This window comes from Schistocerca cancellata, unplaced genomic scaffold (genome assembly GCF_023864275.1).
Source record: "Schistocerca cancellata isolate TAMUIC-IGC-003103 unplaced genomic scaffold, iqSchCanc2.1 HiC_scaffold_1148, whole genome shotgun sequence".
NCBI lineage: Eukaryota > Metazoa > Arthropoda > Insecta > Orthoptera > Acrididae > Schistocerca > Schistocerca cancellata.
In genome coordinates this window covers 1680632-1697102 of record NW_026047147.1, presented here as the reverse complement: position 1 = coordinate 1697102, position 16471 = coordinate 1680632, and the positions used below count along the sequence as shown (strand labels likewise).

Sequence of the window (16471 nt, the reverse complement as noted above, 5' to 3'; positions counted from 1 at the left end):
TCTGCATTTTATATCCTCTCTACTTCGACCATCATCAGTTATTTTGCTCCCCAGATAGAAAATCTCCTTTACTACTTTAAGTGTCTCATTTCCTAATCTAATTCCCTCAGCATCACCCAACTTAAATCGACTACATTCCATTATCCTCGTTTTGCTTTTGTTGATGTTCATCTTTTATCCTCCTTTCAAGACACTGTCCATTCCATTAAACTGCTCTTCCAAGTCCTTTGCTGTCTGTGACAGATTTACTACGTGATCGGCGGACCTCAAAGATTTTGTTTATTCTCCATGGATTTTAATACCTACTCTGAATTTTCCTTTTGTTTCCTTTACTGCTTGCTCAATATACAGATTGAATAACATCGGGGAGAGGCTACAATCCTGTCTCACTCCCTTCCCAACCACTGCTTCCCTTTCATGTCCCTCTTCTCTTATAACTGCCATCTGGTTTCTGTACAAATTGTAAATAGCCTTTCGCTCTCTGTATTTTACCCCTGCCACATTTAGAATTTGAAAGAGAGTATACCAGCCAACATTGTCAGTCTTTCTGTAAGTCTACAAATGCTAGAAACTTAGGTTTGCCTTTTCTTAATCTAGCTTCTAAAATAAGTCGTAAGGTAAGTATTGCCTCACATGTTCCAACATTTCTACGGAATCCAAACTGATCTTCCCCGAGGTCGGCTTCTACCAGTTTTTCCATTCGTCTGTAAAGAATTCGCGTTAGTATTTTGCAGCTGTGACTTATTAAACTGATAGTTCGGTAATTTTCACGTGTCAACAGCTGCTTTCTTTGGAATTGGAATTATTATATTCTTCTTGAAGTCTGATGGTATTTCGCCTGTTTCATACATCTTGCTCACCAGATGGTAGAGTTTTGTCAGGACTGGCTCTCCCAAGGCCGTCAATCGTTATAATGGAATGTTGTCTACTCCCGGGGCCTTGTTTCGAGTTAGATCTTTCAGTGCTCTGTCAAACTCCTCACGCAGTATTGTATCTCCCATTTCGTCTTCATCTACATTCTCTTCTATTTCCAGAATATTGTCCTCAAGTACGTATAGACCCTCTATATACTCCTTCCACCTTCCTGCTTTCACGTCTTTGCTTAGAACTGGGTTTCCATCTGAGCTCTTGATGTTCATACAAGTGGTTCTCTTTTCTCCAGAGGTCTCTTTAATTTTCCTGTAGGCAGTGTCTATCTTACCCCTCGTGAGATAAGCCTCTACATCCTTACATTTGTCGTCTAGCCATCCCTGCTTAGCCATTTTGCACTTCCTGTGGATCTCATTTTTGAGACATTTGTATTCCTTTTTGCCTGCTTCATTTACTGCATTTTTATATTTTCTCCTTTCATCAATTCAATATTTCTTCTGTTACTCAAGGTTTTCCACTAACCCTCGTCTTTTTACCTGCTTGGTCCTCTGCTGCCTTCACTACTTCATCCCTCAGAGCTACCCATTCTTCTTCTACTGTATATCTTTCCCCCATTCCTGCCTTTGTTCCCTTATGCTCTCCCTGAAACTGTCTGCAACATCTGGTTTAGTCGGTTTATGCAGGTCCCATCTCCTTAAATTCCCACCTTTCTGCAGTTTCTTCAGTTTTAATCTATAGTTCATGACCAATAGCTTACGGTCAGAGTCCACAACTGCTCCTGGAAATGTCTTACAGTTTAAAACCTGGTTCCTAAGTCTCTGTCTTACCATTATATAATCTATCTGATACCTTCTAGTATCTCCAGGATTCTTCTATGTATACAACCTTCATTTCAGTATTTTCACAGTTTTATGGAACTAAGGCTGTGGTGAGTGAGAGACCTGCTGCGCTCCCCTGCACCTCGGTTAGACTGAGGCGAAGGCTGGATTAGCAGCAGGCGGATTCTCGAAGTTTTGTCGTGATGTTTATCTTCGTGAAATCAAATATTGCATACTTCTCTTTTCATCTGTGACGTCACGTCTCCTGCTTTGAGATTACCTGATGAAAGGGAAGCTATCAGACACAACACTTTTTTTTTGTACTATGCAACGCTGCAGTGCTTTGTTTGGCTGTTCTTGTGTTAAAATTTGCGTGAGAAGTCCATGGCGTGCTGACAAAGCAAAGCACAAGGGATATCTCCGAAACGCCTCGAGATCTGTGTGGCTTTTTGTGCAAAAAATTTGCCGCAATCGTGCTTCGGCGTTAATAGCATCCTTTGTTACGAAAGAATGGGCGACTGTGACGCTGTCACTTACAAACTTCTTTACTTGAGGTTCAAATGACACGATTAAAGAGCAGCGTAAATTTTCACGTCCAGCCTACAACGACGGTAGAATTTTGTCATTTCCAGTGCAATAACGGCAAGATTAGGCGTGGATTACTCTGTTACTAGTTTTCCTGAAGAGACTGAATGGCGTCAGAATTAAAACATTTGCGCACATATTTGCTACATATTTTCGATAGAAATCTATAGCAAATTTCAGTTTTTTTAGCCCTCTAAGGCTTAACCGTAGATGGTCAGTCACTGTTTTGGAAACATGGGCAGCCGCTGACATTACATATCTTGAGACTTACGCAAGACAAAAAGTAATGAAAATGACCCGTTTTGAAGAGTTCAGAAATGTCGTGTATAAGTTAAACTGCATATCGTCGTAATACGCAAGTGAGAGTAACAGAAGTATTAAATACGAAATTATAGCTTCGCAAACAGGTAGATAAACCCAGAGACTGCCCAGTCTGCTCCCCGCATCCATTAGTGGCAATATTCAGAACATGGTACCTCTACTTCAGCAGAAGCACCGTCCTCCGGGTTTTGTGCGTAAAACGTGCTTGGTGGTGCGTAGAGCTGGCCGCATCTTCGTCGTAAGTAGTTACAGAGTACACAGGAGGGAGGCACCGCATTCTCCATATTTTCTGTATCACTTTTTAAAGGACTAGAATGTGGAGGAGAGAGTCGGAAACACGTTCTCCACAGTTCTTCGACAACGGGCTTGGGGATAATAGCAAACCACCTTCTCAGAATTTAGTACCTTGAGACTATAGGGATCGATAAAATCTTGCCTTACGGAGAAGGCATCTCTCCTGCAAAAACATACGGCAGTTGGTCACCTATGACACAAGATTCACACGGTATTCTTAACTTACTTTTCGTCGGTTTGTTGCAAAACACTGTTTCTCACAACGCCACCATCAGGTATCCCGTCATTGGTTCCAAAGCCTCCATAGTGAACTCGTAATTTGCGTTTACTGTTGCAAGCAGCACCATGTTACAACAGTAGCCATTGTAGTTACCACTCTCCAGGAGCAGGGAGGATAAACGCGCACTTGTTCGCCGTCGATATGATCAAGACATTTCGGAACTCTTTTGTATTGTAAATCCATCCCTCTTGAGACCTTGGGAACTGTAACATAGGAAGATAAACACAGCTACATATAACGTCAACTTTTTTTAAATTTACAACCTACCTCCATGTGTTCGTTTATCAAAGCATAGAAAATTGCGGCACAAGTATCTGGCATAATTTTCGAGAGACCCAGTTGTGAAATAGCAACACTGTGCTGCAGATGACGGTATGCAGGGCCAGTAGCTAAGTATCTTAATGTTGGTGCTGATTTCTCATGCGGTGCCGCAGCTCTCCCCATCTGTGTCTCCTGTCTTTGTAGTAAAGGGCTCACGAAGGGGAAGCAAATGCTGGTAAGTTTCTCCATCCATTCTTAGGTCATTGTAGAAATCACCACACTCTAAAACTGGCAACATTTGTAGGTGAGAGACTCTCCTCTCTTCTTTGCAGCCATTTCTTCGTCGAAAATTTTGGTGTCCTCCTCCTCTTCTTGCTCGAGCAGCCGTATAGTTTCAGAACCGGAAGTGCGCACAGCGACAGCCAAAGGACGCCCTCGCCCACCCTGCCCCGCTCCACACAGCAGGCTGACAGTCGGTGCGCGAGCAGCCGCGGTCGAGCGGTTCCGCCACCGAAAATCCGCGCGTTTTCTGTCGGGAGAAAGTGTCCTGTGGAACAGCGCTTCGTACGAACGATTTACCCGCGGCGGGAAACGCGCGCACTCCCGCCTACGCCCTGACAGCTTCCCCCGCGGTAAAACGCCGTGTCGCGTAGCGCCGACGGGGAAACTGCCCGGGACGCTGAGAGCAGAGACGTGCTGTGGGAGGGAGGGAGGGAGGGAGTGGGAGCCGCTCCACGCCCTCAGGAGTGGAGGGACGGCAGTCGGGCTGGCAGTGGGGTGGCGAGTGCCAGTTTGTTCAGCCCTTCCAGGCGAATTGCGCTGCTGAACTCACGGATAGTAATATTCCCGTGTCACGACAGGGTGGCGAGCGAGGATATTACCGGATCGCTGCTGAATGGCTGTTTCTGAGACACTCGCCACTGGCCAATCTCTATTCTCAGAGTGCGTGTGTCCGTGACGTCCAGAAATGCGCTAATACTTTGTCAGTTGATGTTGATTCATATATTCTGTTAGGAAAACATTATCTCGTCTCTTTTTCATTGGCGTTCATACACTCCTGGAAATGGAAAAAAGAACACATTAACACCGGTGTGTCAGACCCACCATACTTGCTCCGGACACTGCGAGAGGGCTGTACAAGCAATGATCACACGCACGGCACAGCGGACACACCAGGAACCGCGGTGTTGGCCGTCGAATAGCGCTACTAGCTGCGCAGCATTTGTGCACCGCCGCCGTCAGTGTCAGCCAGTTTGCCGTGGCATACGGAGCTCCATCGCAGTCTTTAACACTGGTAGCATGCCGCGACAGCGTGGACGTGAACCGTATGTGCAGTTGACGGACTTTGAGCGAGGGCGTATAGTGGGCATGCGGGAGGCCGGGTGGACGTACCGCCGAATTGCTCAACACGTGAGGCGTGAGGTCTCCACAGTACATCGATGTTGTCGCCAGTGGTCGGCGGAAGGTGCACGTGCCCGTCGACCTGGGACCGGACCGCAGCGACGCACGGATGCACGCCAAGACCGTAGGATCCTACGCAGTGCCGCAGGGGACCGCACCGCCACTTCCCAGCAAATTAGGGACACTGTTGCTCCTGCGGTATCGGCGAAGACCATTCGCAACCGTCTCCATGAAGCTGGGCTACGGTCCCGCACACCGTTAGGCCGTCTTCCGATCACGCCCCAACATCGTGCAGCCCGCCTCCAGTGGTGTCGCGACAGGCGTGAATGGAGGGACGAATGGAGACGTGTCGTCTTCAGCGATGAGAGTCGCTTCTGCCTCGGTGCCAATGATGGTCGTATGCGTGTTTGGCGCCGTGCAGGTGAGCGCCACAATCAGGACTGCATACGACCGAGGTACACAGGGCCAACACCCGGCAACATGGTGTGGGGAGCGATCTCCTACACTGGCCGTACACCACTGGTGATCGTCGAGGGGACACTGAATAGTGCACGGTACATCCAAACCGTCATCGAACCCGTCGTTCTACCATTCCTAGACCGGCAAGGGAACTTGCTGTTCCAACAGGACAATGCACGTCCGCATGTATCCCGTGCCACCCAACGTGCTCTAGAAGGTGTAAGTCAACTACCCTGGCCAGCAAGATCTCCGGATCTGTCCCCCATTGAGCATGTTTGGGACTGGATGAAGCGTCGTCTCACGCGGTCTGCACGTCCAGCACGAACGCTGGTCCAACTGAGGCGCAAGGTGGAAATGGCATGGCAAGCCGTTCCACAGGACTACATCCAGCATCTCTACGATCGTCTCCATGGGAGAATAGCAGCCTGCATTGCTGCGAAAGGTGGATATACACTGTACTAGTGCCGACATTGTGCATGCTCTGTTGCCTGTGTCTATGTGCCTGTGGTTCTGTCAGTGTGATCATGTGATGTATCTGACCCCAGGAATGTGTCAATAAAGTTTCCCCTTCCTGGGACAATGAATTCACGGTGTTCTTATTTCAATTTCCAGGAGTGTATATAAGCAACTTACTTTCTGGAGTTCAGGTTTAAGAGTGCCGTTGGCGGCTGCTCCACACGTGGTACACCTTCGTTCGTACAGGGCGGCGCGAGGCGCACACAGACTGTTCTGCAGCGTCGTGGCGTATCCCCAGTCCAGACCAAATGCTGCCGAAGCTGCCGACACAGGCTGCTTGTAACACTGCAACCGGTTGTACGTAGCGTGTGCAATCAGATACCAAATTTGGTATATCACGTACTGTGCCCCAAAAGAGCAAATAGTCCTGTCCCAGAAAAGCCACGTATAACACTTTTGTCAAATACAGCTACTGTTATGGTATAACCTCAAAACTGGAGGCAGTTCGTATAATGAAATTATTTTTATTCAAGCAATTATAGTATAAAGTAGCAGAGCAGTGTTACCCTCTGACAGGAATTTTGTTATGTTGACCGTGTTGTACCTAACGGAGGTGGTTTATCGGAAGTGAAACACAAAATTACGTAAATATTTAAACAGTAACAAACAATATCTTACCCATCTACACTCTTCAAAGAATAAAGAAAACGGTCGCCAGCCTAATTAGGCAAGAGAATGATTGGCATTCTTGTTCAACAAAATAGGTATGAGTAACTGTAACGGACCAACACAACCTATACTTGGCCACACGCGAGTGCAATGAACTCTGGCACCTGAATACAGCACGTTCACGTTAAGGCTGGAGCTACCAAATCAGAACAAACTATTTGCATAAATATAACACATAACAAAACACACTATTACCTTGAAGACTTACTGCTCTCAATATCGTTACTACTAATATTCACTGTAGAATCGTAAATTGGACATAGGTTTAATATTACTTTTCAAACAAATTCCTATCCGACATGAAATATGGATATGGTCCACAGCAAATTTAGTTACTCTGCGTAGATTAAGTCTTTCGCTACTAAGCACCTTTCTACTTAAAATGAAAATTAAATGGAATTAACCAACAGATTACTCCTCACTGTCTTTTGAACAAAGAAATTATTGTTTTAATAGATAGTGGACTTTCTATGAATCGTTATCTAGCATGAGCACAATAGACAAACTGTTGCTCCTGTTACACCATTAATGGTCACTTTTAATACACAAGAGGAACCCAATATTGTACAGAATTTCACTTGAATAGCAAGAGTAGTAGAAACTACTTTGAGTGGAGAGGGGCCCTTAATCATGGCCACTGTAGCAGAGCATACTAAACACAATTTCAATACACTAAAGAAACAAGGCCTTAACAAGTATGAACATGTAAACCTCCAATAGTATTAGTTCTCAACTCTTACTGCAGTAGAACACAACTCGATGTGGTTATAAGACAACAGCTCGCCTTTGGTTGATTTTCAACAGACTGCACTGTCATCATTTACTAAGCAAACTTCATAAGCCTCAGTTTTGAGGACTTTCACTTTAGAAGTTGGCAATAAAATTTTAATAAGCAGTTTTAATAGAGAAATTATTTTCAGCAAGCATTATTTACTATGTTACTCAGTTGTGCTAAAACACTGAGCTTTAATGTTCTTTCGATAAAGACACTCGGTAATCACTTTAGCATGGGAAGGACCCTAAGAGGTTGTGTGACTAAGGATAAAAAAATCGAGGTAGGTATAAGAGTTCGAGTATAAGTTACCTTGTATTTGTCCACACTAAAACATCCAATGAGCTGATCCTTCACCATACACTTCTACTATTCCTTGGTTCCTTTTCAGTGGCTGCGCAATGTGGAGGCGATTGCATGTAGGTAGGTGGATTTGCAGGTAGAATTGCTGGACCCTGTCATTTCTTGGTGGCGATGATAGATATCAATTCAAGAATAGTTCCAGCTCTTTATCCACCCATCCGAGGCATTGGAAAGTGCCACGGAAAGCCTCTCTCGGTACCAGCACAGTACACAACTTTTACGTGAGCAGTTGACAGTTTGGTAGCTCGGCCCCGACTGACTCTTGGTTCCACCTTTCTGTCCATGCCCACCACGTTTAGCGCGTGCTACGAAGTTCCGTTCCCGAGGGGAACCACAACACCTTTTGCATATGAAATAACTTAAGAACCCTAAGTGAAGCTCAGCAGTTTACGTAACAGCAAACAAACGTTTAAAAAAAACAGAACATTAGCATATATTGACATTTCTACAAAAAATTATTTAAACAAAATTACAACTATGTACATTAAGTTTTGTCTCCCTCCGAATGAGACAAAGAATTTAAATGATAGATACACTACATTGCATAGAATCAAACCATGACATCAGAGTTTTTAGAAAGAAAGGACTATACAATTTTGTCATCGATTCAATCAAACATCATTTAGAGAGACTCAACGATCTGACATTAAATAAAACAAAAGGCAAAATGAATCAGTAGAGCATTAGAGCTATGGTGTTACATGCTGCATATCGGCGGGCACATTTGTCTGTACCACATGCAGCCCGTCTTGTTCTATCTAGTGTGTCAACTTTATTCACAAAAACGTGATACTTCTTTTTGGTGGTTATGTGCAGACATCAATTGAAATAGGTACAAGCAGTGTCGAATTTGAAAATTATCGACATGTGCTGTGTTTTACCTATAAGGAAGACGCCGTTTTCACATCGTTTAAGTGACATCAGAAGACATCAATGTGTACGACACTGTCCTGCTAACGTCATTCACGAGTGCAGTTTGCTACTGAGCTCGGAATGGAAATGAAAGAAAATTACAGGTTGCCTTAGAAACGTCCTTCTGTGCAAGAAATGAGAGTTGAAACTACCGCTCGCGAAGCAGACAGCGTAATTTCGAAGTAGAGACAAATCGTTATCAAAGTATAAGTGGGCCACGTCACAGATGTATGCGCTTGTTCGCGCCCTGACACGACTGCTGTGGGAAATCTTAACCCATTAGTCTCCGTCAATGCACGATAGTTCCAACTGCATATTCCAGTGTATTCAACTAGATCCTTAATCGAGCTACAGTAACGCCTAGATATTCTGAAACAAATAGACCTCGATGGTTACAATGGCTGTGTCAATGCCATCTCTGTATCACATTACACTGCCCTTGGGAGATGCATACACTCTCGTCTCACGATTACAGCTGCGTAAATAAAGCGAAATGGATTCGCATTTCACGAATCTGTATTTACGTCAGCCGTTTGTGGCACATGGAAGTTTGTGCGGGATTCGGGTTCGAGTCCCGCTCCGGCAAAACGTTTCATGTTTCGCAAATAGCGGACGGCAATTGGGATTCGCGAAATGGGAATAAATTTCACAATAAATGTAAAACTCTTTCCAAGCTAGATGAACCACAGATCGGTGGTAACGTTTCTACTGAGGTTATGTTTCTCACACGCAAACAGATTGTCTATCGGAAAAACAGCACAAATTGCAATTTTGTAAGTTTTTTTAGTGTGTCAGATGTGACGCTTGCATATCTTCCGTATAAAGGAGGTAACAGAATGAACCGTGAACGCTGCGGGGTTGCGTATACTGTTGTAAAACTTGCTGACATTTTAATTTCGTGACGCACGACAGATGAAGCTTGCGTACCTGGACATGTTTAAAGTTGTGTCGTAAGGCGTGGGCGGCTAGCTCAGCTGGCAAGAGTGAAGGTTCCGCGCTGGAAGCCTCTTTCGGGGCACAAACGACACAACAGCCAGAATACTCGGGTGCGGCTGGCGTCCTGTTGTTGACAGACAGGCGCGGAAGTAAACACTGTGTCTGCAAGCCTGGACACTGGGGAGGCACACAACACAGCCGCCGGGAGAGAGCGGTCTGCCGCCGGTGGAGACACCTGCTTCCGCTGCGGCCAGCCCGGGCTCCACAGAGGCCGGGACTTCCCCGAGCAGCTGACGCAGTGCGGCCACACCCGCGGAAAAGTACTGGCAGTAGTGGGCGAAGGAGGGTGGGGGGGGGGGGGGCGGGGAAGGGGCATGTGCGGCAGAGAAGGCGGCGCGCCGGCGGAGCGCAGAAAGGCCCTGGTGCTGCAAGTACCCTCCACCACACACCGTAAAGCGGCTGGAAGTAGGTTACTTTCTCCTTTTGGATCACACCCCAGCTGTGCCGTGGGATTAGAATTTTCTCAGGTACTTGGCAAAGTGAGTTATGACATGCAAGTTGTATGCTTTGGGTTTTCCGCAATTTTGTGATTAAACCGCCCTTAATCCACTCACTCGGCTCGTACTGCTTCAGAGCGCAATTTCTAATTATTTTACACCTTGTCCACAATTCCTTCACGTCCATCATATCGAAATTAAATGATGCCTATTCATTGTCTTAAGATACTAACTAATACCTGCTTATCTACTATATCCATCATAGATATTCTCCTAGGCTTCGTGAAGCATGTATTAGCTTCAGTAACCATCGTCCCTACGTTGAAATAGAGATCATCAATTCCTGTCCATATAGTTACAATATCTATAGCGTCAGGTCACTTTGTAGTTTCATCGTCTAAAACATTCCCAATGTGTGTGGGTTCCCGAAATAGCGGCTCAAGACAGTTCTCAGAAAAAGCGCAGTAGCACTTTCTCTTGCGATTCCACTTGGTTTTCTATCACATGGTCGCATCTTTCGATATCTGCTATTTTGACGTTTTTGCGATTATTAAAGGCGGAACTACGGACTAATATTCGTCAGTGAAACAGTTTTGGGAAAAGACGTTTAGTATTTGGGGCTTTTCTCTGTAATCCAAGTTTTTGAGGTTTTCTGAGGAATTGGATGAGGAGTTAAACGTAATGGACAGTGTCGTGGAAGGAAGATACAAGATCATCAACAAAAGCGATACAATGTAGCGAGATTATATTAGGCGATTCTGACGAAATTAGATTAGGAAAAGAGACGCCAAAAGTAGGTGACCTTTGCTAGTTATACTTAACTGATGGTAGACAGAGTAGAGAAGATATAGAATGCACACTGGTAAGAGCGAGAAAAGCGTTTCCGAAGAAGAGAAATGTTTAAAATTCGAATATAAATTTAAATATTAAGAAATCTTTCCTGACAGTATTAGTGGTAGCCTTTTCCGGAAGTGAAATGTCGTCGATAAAAAGCTCAGACAGGAAAGGAACAAAGGTTTTAGATTGCAGTGCTACAGAAGAATGCACGAGAATTGATGTGTAGATCACGTAAGTAATGAGATACTGAATAGAATTGCCGCGCAAAGAAATTTGTGACACAACCTGACTAGAAGAAGGAATGAGTTGACAGGACACATTCTCAGACAGCAAGGGATCCCCAATTTAGTAGTGGAGGGAAGTGTAAAACAGGGGGGTTGGGGTGGACAGATGGTTTCGACCTATTTATTCACTTAAAGTGGGACTAAAACTTCCTGGTACCAGTACATCCTGTCAAGTTGGTAGACAGGATTTGACTTCTAAATTCGTTGAGTGCTGCACATAAGGCTCTCCTTACTCTAATTTAGTTCTGCTGTGGGGTTTTGGCCGCACGTAGTTTTGCAGTGGAGCTGTGTTTGCCTCCTAACGCTGGTGCGGAGCCACGGCGGGTGTCGGCCCTCCTCCCTCACCACTCTGGCCGGCGCAGCCGTGCCGGAAGCGTGTCGCACAGTACTGCCGAACTCTGCCCACTGGAGCTCAAGACAGCCGCTGGTGGTGTTTTCATGCTGAGCCCCCACATAACCTGCCGGCCTCTGTATGCGTATTTACAGCCGTACTGAGTGATGCTGAAAGATACAGTTACCAGTTTGATCTCTTGCTTCAGACGTTGTTGTGGAACATAACAGTGCAGTGATACTTTAGAGATGATTAATGTTCTACTTGTTGAATATTCTACTGATGGAACCCATACAACCACTCACACGAAGAAACATCCGTACCTAAAGACAGGAAAGTCGCACGAGTCACACCAATACTCAATAAAGGAAATGGGAGTAATGCGATGAAAGACAGCCTCACATCACTGGAATCAATCTGCAGAATAATTTCGGAATATATACCCTGTTCGAAAATGAGTTACCTCAAAGAAAGCGATTTGTTCAGAAAAAATGTCTTCTAAAGCACAACTAGCTCTTTTTTCACACCAAATAACGAGCGTTGTCGACAGAGGATCTTAAATCTATTCCATATTTATGAATTTCGAGAAGGCTCTTGACAGCGGTCCTCACATGCAACTTGTAATCGAACTGCGTGTCGCCGGCCGTTGTGGCCGATCGGTTCTAGGCACTTCAGTCCGGAACCGCGTTGCTGCTACGGTCGCAGGTTCGAATCCTGCATCGGGCACGGATGTGTGTGATGTCCTTAGGTTAGTTAGGTTTAAGTAGTTCTACGTTCTAGGGCACTGATGACCTCCGATGTTAAGTCCCATAGTGCTTAGAGGCATTTGAACCATTTGAAACGGCGTGTCCAGGGAGTGCCTTCCCAGTTGTGCGACTGGATTCGTCATTTCCTCGCAGAAAGGTCGCAATTAGTAGTCATTCGAGGAAAGTCATCGAGTAAAACAGAAGGTACATCTATGGTGCTCCGAGGAAGTGTTGAAGGTCCTCTGCCGTTCCTGACGTACGTAATTGCTTTACTAGATAATCTGAGCAGCCATTTTAGACTGTATAAAATGACATTCACCGTCTGGTAAGGTCAGCAGAACATCGAAACCAAATGCAAAATGATTTGGAGACGGTAACTTGTTTGTACGAATACTCGCAACTGATCCTACATAATGACGTGTTAAGCTATATGCAAAACCGACTGAAATTACCATTACGGACAACTTAAATTGGAAAGAACACATAGAAAATGTTGTTGTGAAGGCGAACCAAAGAGCGCATTTTATTGGCAGAACACTTAGTAGATACAATAGAGCTACTGGAGAGACGGCCGACACCACGCTACTAAATTGGTGATCCCTTGACGTCTCCTCGTTCGGAATGTTTGCTGTGGAGAAGGGGTGCTTACCAGATGCGATTGACTGAGAACATCGAAAAAGTCCAAAGGAGGACAGTTTGTTTTGTTTTATTACTAAGTAGGGGAGAAAGTGCCACGGATATGACACGCGAGTTGCGATGACAATAAGTGAAAGGCCATTTCGTCGGGGCGAGATCTTTTCACGAAATTTCAGTCACCAGTTTTGTCCTGCCAATACCAGAATATTTCGCTGCATAGAGTGAAAAGACCATCGTAATAAAACAAGAGAAATAAAGTTGTCGTGGAACGTCTTGAAGTGTGCATTTTTCTCGCGCGCTCTTGGGAAAGTAGAACGGGAAAGAATTAGTCGCAGGGTAATTCGATGAACCTTCTGCCAGGCTCTTAAGAGTGAATCGCGCCGTAATCATGTACACGGTGAAAATGTGTGGCATAAATTATATGAATGATTCATCTGGAAAACTTTGTTGCATATTGCATGGTGAAATGTAAGTAAGTTCTTGATGCGAAATTGGACGAGAAGCGTATCTATATTTTAGGGATATCTTCGATGTACATCACCTGCGGAAGTGTTACCTGTCGTCTCAGAATTAATTGGGGTGAAAGTCTGTCTACTTGATATGAGAATAAGGAGCTGATTTTTTATCTTTTTATTAATCAAATTTTTATTTTATGTTTATTATCTTTGTAGCAGTTTATCGTCGGCCGAGAACGAGTGGCAGCAAAGCTAAACACTCGAACCAACAACGATAGTGAATAACAATGAAGAATGCAAAAATAATTCCCAGGCCCGTCCTGTGTGGCCGCGGTCCAGCAGATACCGCCACGCTCTGACACACCACGGCGGGGCGCGGATTCCTGAGCAGGAAAGCAACTGCTGGGAGAGAACCCACGACCCCTTACGCCGGTCCAGTAGTCAGGACTCTGTAGAGGACACGGCAGTCAGATACTGTCTCAACACGAGCTCAGAGGTCACTGGGAAGGTCTTGAAAAAAGTGTAGTAATTGGTGTGGTAGGGTCTTTTCTCGCATTATGTGATGCAATACCCTCTTTTTACATGACGAATAGTACAGTGTTTCCAGTTGATGCAAAAGTTTATAAACTTGGCTTTTCTGGAACGAAATTTTTCAGACAGGAGTGTACAAAACTACTATGACGTCAAATGTTTTGTGCGGTGATCGACAGTGTTGGCCTTACACTGAAGCGGCGGAAACTAAACTTGGTATTTGACCCTACAGTAACTGCAGCTTACTGGGATGACGTTTTGGTATTCGGTTATTTTGCGCCGTTGTATTGTAAGAAATTCCGCAGGTATATCGAGTGTTCGGTGGACGTTTTTGCTTTGGACGTAAGTTTCAATGCAAAGTGAGCAAATGTGGCACCAAAGCGCGGATAGTATGAAACCGGATACGGCGACTGCTCAGTGTGTTCTGCCTCAGCCAATCACAGCACAGATGACACTCTCTTATTACGAACTGTTAAAAATTATTGCCGCTTACTGCAAAAGCTGCTGCTGCAAAATAAACATTTCGACCGTCGTACTTTGCGCAGTACATAGGAGCAGACAGAAAATTTTAAGCTCTTGCATGGACACCAGGACAGCAGGCAGTCAACTGAATCGCTATAAGATGAATGGCCAGATCATGCGAATTAATTACGTTATGTACTTGTGACCTATGAGCTTTTCGGTTAAGACTGAAATCAAAATAACTACTGAAAATACAGGCGATGACGTAGGGAGAAGCGAGCGACGGAGTTGTTTATTCGTTAGGCAGCGTTCTGTCGCAGTAAGCGTTGCGTGTGCTCGCTTCTCGGAGAAGGGAATGAAACGCTGCCACGAAGCGCCAAGGTCGTGGCTTGCGGCTTTCGTTGCTGCAGGCGGACGGGGGTCACGTGACCTGAGAGCCGCTGCCCCGGCCCGCCGCTTGTGGGACAGCGAGGCGGCGCTCAGTCGCTTTCCCACGGCAGGGCGGGCGGGTGTGCGTGTGGGCGCAGCAGCAGGCGGGGACGACGCGCAATCGGCCCGTGATGTCTGAAGAGTGCAAGATTTGTTCGCAAAAAATGTTGCAACTATTGCCGGTACTAATAGTTGAATTCAGTATAAATAGCGGCAAAGTACAGACAGCTGTTATAATTGACAGTATGTACTCAGTTTAATCTCAAAACAAAAAAATTTTTTCGTTGTAGTGATCTGAAAAGGCAGCAACATGCATTTCGCAACTCATTTAGGTACAATAAACTCTGCTTGCTACTAAGTGACAGAATAGAAATGAAAGAAAATTACTTGTTCCCTCAGGCACGGCCTCTCGCGAAACAAATTTTATTGCACGCAACTTCCTGGCAGATTAAAACTGTGTGCCGGTCCGAGAGTCGAGAACTCGGGTCATTTGCCTTTCGCGGGCAAGTGCTCTGCTGCGGAAGTAGAGCTGTGAGGAGGTGTTTTGAGTTGTGCTTCGGCAGCTCAGGTAAGCCGGCACGGTAGCTCAGCGTGTTCGGTCAGAGACCTGTTTGGCCTCTGCAATAAAAAAACTGAGTCCAAGGATCAACAAACGAACCCGACCGAATGTCATGTGACGTAGTGACGTACACAACGATCAACAACGAACAAAATGCAAAAAAAAGTGATAGAGCACTTGCTCGCGAAAGGCAAAGGTCGGGAGTTCGAGCCTCGGTCGGGCACCCAATATTAATCTTCGAAGAAGTTCAATATCAGTGCACACTCCGCTGCAGAGCGAAAATTTCACTCTGGAAATTTTATTCCATGTTTAGAAGTGAAACTGTGACTGAAAGTACTCTGGTGAAGTAAGTAGGATACTTCGGACTCCGTCTGACTAAATAAAATTCGTTTATATCGACAAGCCTACATCAAACTAGAAATGGCCCACGTCGTCTGTACAAGCCTCTTACAAGTAGTTACGTAGGTGAACCTATTTCGTTAAATAAGGCGCCTCAAACGACTTCTGGAGGCAACATAAATTTTATTCTCAGTATTTCGCGCTGTTATCGGGCGAATTTAAAAGTTCTATCGTAAACTACTCGCTAAGAGGTACAAACTTGTGTTTAAAGCCCTCTTACAGCGAGACAAGTATTACGCTGAACGAGACAGATACGGAGATTGCCATCGCATCTCGTGGAGCCCAAATAACCCACGATACGTTCATCCATTGTCTGGGAATGACAGCACTTGGCAACTTGCAACAAAGTTTGAACATTATCTCAAACCTTCTCAAAAGTTTCTCTCGCTTCCATGCATAACGTCAAATATTCGAGACAGTGGCGCATTTGTAAAGTAATAGGTTACACGTGTAGTATAAGTGCGAATTGTAGTCTTGACAGAATCGGGCGGGGGGTGGGGTTTATACTGGTTCTGACTTGAGACCTCTGCACTGTACCTCATGCCGCTGTAGGACTTTCAGCAAACTTGGCTGTGCCGCTCGCGAGTGGTACGTGGCTGGCGTCATCGTCGGTAAGCCCGTGTGTAGGCTGCAGTTTCTCGAATTTTCTCGTCTCGCTCATTTCGCTGCAGGCCTGAAAGCGTCGAGGAGACACGCTTGCACTGCGGCACTGCGGTTTGTCGGCAGGAAGCGGGCGTCCGCGCGGTGGGTGCAGGTAAGTGCGTGTCGCCAGTTCAGGGTCGGCAGCGGCGGGAGGTGACGTCACGCGGCCACGCTGGTGATAGTCGGCGGCGGTGGGCGCGAAGCCA

The 16471-nt window shown here is 45.6% G+C and overlaps 3 protein-coding genes across 6 annotated transcripts in view; 2 read left to right on the top strand and 1 right to left on the bottom strand.

Moving 5' to 3' along the window:
* The window catches only part of LOC126159885 (uncharacterized), a 502155-nt gene that overhangs the window by 94788 nt on the left and 390896 nt on the right, over positions 1 to 16471 (bottom strand). The window lies entirely within an intron of this gene.
* Positions 1 to 16471, top strand: part of LOC126159887 (uncharacterized) — a 112345-nt gene that overhangs the window by 29454 nt on the left and 66420 nt on the right. The window lies entirely within an intron of this gene.
* Positions 16274 to 16471, top strand: part of LOC126159884 (uncharacterized) — a 533313-nt gene continuing 533115 nt past the window's right edge. Inside the window, exon 1 of the mRNA XM_049916693.1 lies at positions 16274 to 16377. The gene's annotated coding sequence lies outside the window, so the exon portion shown is untranslated. The remainder of the gene's footprint in view (positions 16378 to 16471) is intronic.